Here is a 4,831-nt window from a genome sequence, read left to right as displayed (position 1 = left end):
TAGTTCCATAATCTGTTTTTTAAAAATTCCTCCTTTATGTGAGATAAGTTGATTGGTATCAGGATTTCCTTCTGAGTACCTAATAAATGTGCTTTTCACCTGCTTACAATCTGCTTTATAGTGTACGTATACATACAACACCATCCTTTAGCTTTTCAATTGTTTCTGGAATTGTATAATCAAATATTTTGTTTTAAAATAGTAATCTCTGCAACTATATGTAGGCATCATAGAGAAAACAAATCAGCTGGCACATATGAGCCTCTGAATTCCTCTGACTGGTCTTGTCTGCTCCCTTTTCTCTAGCCTCACAGTCACCTTTCTCAAGCTTTAAAGCATGCTGCGGTGCTGTCCCTGCTTCCTCTACTGGCTCTTCTGCTCTGATCCACTTGTCAAAACTACTAGGATGTTTCTTTTGATGTTGTAGCACAAAACTCTGCTTGAGCAAGGAGCTAACCAGATGGCACAGAAGTGCATTATACATATATTTTTCAATATATGAAGAAGCCACAACTCAGTCTAAAGGCAGGTTTCATATTACTATGCAGTATAATTGTGGTAGCTGTTGATGTGGATACACCAACTACACTGAAGCAGCTCAACTCCAGGTTTTTCAGTAATAGTCATGTCAAACTCCCATGCCTCAGCAGGGAGTTAGTTCCATGGTCAGGGGGAAGGCATAACAGAAGCCCTGTGTTGTGTGCCTACCAGATGTATGAGAGATAGGGATGCCCTTGAAGAGGGTATGTTACATCTGCAGGTTTTGTAAGAACTTTTTTTAAAACTGCTTGAATAACCAGAGCAGCTTTTTGGGGGACACACAAGAAATTTTGCCTTGTTAATCCCAGTACGAAATTATTTGATCTGTGTGTGTCAGACCAATGTGCAGGTTGAAACTTAAAACAATCCAACACACTTCCTTTTCTTAGAATGTTGCAACACAGTTCTCTGTAGTTTAAATGAATCAAATGTACAGTATATATAAATATTTTGGAAAGAATACTTAAATAAGTATTAGACAGAAATTTGCTTTAAAAATAACTTGCAGATTAATGCCCCAAATGGAACAGAATTATGGGTAAAAACATGCAAAAGTGCCAGGCAGTAGTTCCACATACCCCTTCTTTTTCATTGATTAAACCTTTTTAGTTGAGTAATGGTGGCAGCCCTTTGAATTGCAAGCTTTGATCTGCTTGCCAAGTGCCAGGCATGTAGTTTTTGACACTTCTGTGCCAAAGTAGGCATCTTTCTTTAGGGTAGCACCTTTTGCTAAAAATAAAGGCCTCCATTTAAACCCAGCACATAATGTAAACACATGTTTCATTTTAGAGCATCCTGTTCTGTATCCTGATGATTATTGGGTTAAGAAGTGATACCTCTTGTTGTTGCTGTGCTGCTGGTTTAATGTGGAGAATGTGGGGCGAGGGGAAACATTTATTGCTTTCCCTTATTTGTGCTACAGTCTTCTTGGCTTTTTTATGAATCAATTCACAATTGTACTCTGGAAATGGACACATTCAACAGGAAAGCTACTAAACTGGCAGCAGGAGAGGAAGTTAGTCATCTTAATGAAGAGTGGAAGACAAAAGTGTTATATTATTTGTATATTCCAGCTCAATAGGTTTTTCATTTCCACTCAATTCTTTTTAGTAGGATGAACAACTTGGGGTGTGTGTGTGTCCTTAAAAACAAAACAGCATACTTTGGCTAGTGCTGTATTCTAAATAAACCTCAGGTGAAAGGGAAACTCTGATGAAATGATAATGGGGAAAGAATGAAAACAGGAAACAGATGTCTAGTGACGTGCACTGATTGGATAGTGCTTATTTATTAAGCACCATCTTAGTCACAAGGCAGCTGTATCCTGACACCAATATTATAATGGTATCAATACCTTAAGAGCCAAAACAGCCACGTTCCACAAAATCCGGTCATTTTATTTTATAAAGGTGATCCTGTAATTGACTTAAAATTGGAGGGGGCAATAATGGCTAAACACACTGCCTTTCTGAAATGCAGCCCACCACTAATACTACCCTTTTTACACTTCTTGGTATCTTATAATAGTAACTGTTTTATTTACAAGTTTTAAGTTTGGCAACACTGAAGAGAATTTGCTATTCATTACGTTCTCTCATGAGACCAACAAAATCTTAGGCAGCACAATAACAATTTTTCAAAGGAACAAGGGTTCTAGCAACAAGGTCCCTACTGCTCTCTAAAAACTACTCTTTCCTACGTTGCCCTGAAATGTTCCAAAATGCACCTAAAGCGAAGTGGATTTTTCACATGTTCAGGACGATTCGCTGTTTTGGCTTTCCTGTTTTGTAGCATACACAGAAATCTTGGAATGCCATAACAGGAAAGGCACTTTCTCACTTGCCACTGGAGAAAGATTTCATTTCTGCCAGGGTATACAAGAGGAATATTTGCACAATAATTTAAAATTTCCCTGAGGTGGAGGAAAATTTGCATCCCAAGCTGCAAACTCTGAAGAAAGATTTATTTTGCTTTCAGGTAAGATTAATGGTGCTATAGCTGAGAACCTACTTGAAATGACTACCATTGTGTATACTTAAACAAAAGCTGTGAGAAGCCTGTTGCTGGATCGCAGAAGTGGGGAGCAAGTGGCCCGCTGCCTAAGTTCCTGAGGTTGGGGGCACTTTGGGCACTTTCCTATGTCAGCGAAGGGAGGCACCTAGGGATAAATCTGATGGTGAACCAGTGACTTTGTCTCTGAGGTTGTGGAGGTGATAGCACTGGTATAAACGAACCTTCCAGTTCTAGCATCTATGGGGGAGTACCCACATCCCGGCCCAGTCCCATGTCCCAGGATGTCAACTGAGCAAATAGCTGTACTTGCCCTGCTCTTCAAAATAAGATTGCAGGGGACATAGCAATTGCTGGAACATCTTAGCTTATGCATAGCCTTGCATCATATCTCTGCAATGCCTCGTGGTTTTGTAACCTGTAGGCCCATGTTGGGATGCTGTACTGACTTAAATAAAGCATTTAAAACTGCCTACTGTGGTGAAAGTTCAATTCCAAGTCAGGCAGGGAGAGCCAAGAGTCCAAGGCAGTTGGTGCAACAGGCAGAAAAATCATGAAGTTGTCTTTCAAAACCATCAACAGTTTGCAAGTGGTCTAGGTGGGTTGGTTGGGAACCGTCTATACAGCAGTAAGTTCCACTGATCACCCAAGTAACTAGGGTTAGGATTTCAGCCTAAACTGGATACCACCCTTTGCTTTTATGTTGCTTACTACTGATTTTGATAATTAGTAGTCCCCTCCCCCCAAAAAACAACAAACCCTCTCTGTTGTGGCATATGCATTTTAAAATTTTATATCTTACAAAAATATTTTTTTTGCCCAACGTGCTCAAAGTGGCATACAGTAATAAACTGGGATGGGAAAATAAAGTTGCAATGATTAAAATGAGCAGTAAGCAAGATGCCAGTAAACAAAATAACTCTAAAACATGAGTATCAGCCAGTCAAAATCAGGCCTCTGAAAGGAAATGCCATCATCTAGAAAAGGCATCCCCAAACTCCAGATGTTTTGGGACTACAACTCCCATCACCCCTAGCTAATAGGACCAGTGGTCAGGGATGATGGGAATTGTAGTCCCAAAACATGGAGGACCGAGTTTGGGGGTGCCGGATCTAGAAGATTAAAAAGAATCATCTCCTAGATCTTCCAAAAGTAAAACAAAGAATAATAATTCCTTAGTTCTTAATGGAGGTCATTCTCAAGCCTGTGGGCAGCAGCTGCATGTAGAGCTTTGAGGATGCTGTTGTAGTTGAGGACTTCTGTAAAAAGAAGAAGCAGGAGAACACTAGGGGGTGATATTACACTTAGTTTATGGTGGGATGGTGCTCTTAAAATCAGTCATTGTCTACTCCATTGGTGGCTGGTGCTTTACAAATAGCAACAAATTCAGTTTCAGTGCCTTATGAAAGGGGGGTTTTAGAATGTGTATGAATACATTTTGACTACAAATACTCCAAAAGATATTGGCTATTTATTAAAGGGGAAGCAGATTGAAAAGATAAAAGAATTTCAGGGTGGGGGCATGCAGTGAGGGAAAAGATGGAGGTTTCTGGAAGCTAGTGGCTGGACAAATGAGAATCCTACTGTTCTGAACTTCCACCCCTAGTCTCATCATAAGATTTACAGTCTTTGAGGGTGTAGGACACAACAAATAACCCACTTGATCTGCATTCTGCTTTCTAGTGGAAATTGCCCAAAATTGAAGAGCCTTGAATAAATTAAAAAGATGGGATTAAATTGATTAGAATTTCATCAAGTGAATGCCGTCTTTGGAAAAGATAAAAGATTGAAGGGCTTTGATAATGAATTGTCAAATCTGGAGAAAGATATACAATAATCAAAAGACTCTATCTAAAATGCATAGATTACTGATAGGCTGGCAACTGAAAGATGAAGAAATTAAAAATGGGATGAGAAAATGGGATCAGCACTTAGGCCACGTGATTGAACTTGATAAGTGGAAAGAATTATGGACAAAAAATATAAAATTCACAGCTTGTTATTTAATAAGAGAGAATCTTATGAAAATGCAATACAGGTGGTACTTGACCCCTGTAAAGCTGGCAAAAATCAATAAAACCCATAATAATGTGTTGGAGGTGCAAAAATCAAGTAGGAACCTTCTATCACATGTGGTGGGCATGCCCAGAGATTTAAAAATTCTGGGACATGACCTATGAGGAGTTGAAGAAATTATTAAGAAGTACATTTTGTAAAAAACCTGAAACATTTCTCTTGGGAATTTTGACAAACAATTTTCCCAAAGAAAAAATAAGACTAT

The sequence above is a fragment of the Podarcis liolepis genome, assembly GCF_965112155.1.
Source record: "Podarcis liolepis genome assembly, chromosome: 8".
NCBI classification, from domain to species: Eukaryota; Metazoa; Chordata; class Lepidosauria; order Squamata; family Lacertidae; genus Podarcis; species Podarcis liolepis.
The sequence above is the reverse complement of the archived record's forward strand: the minus strand, read 5'-3'. Positions refer to the sequence as shown.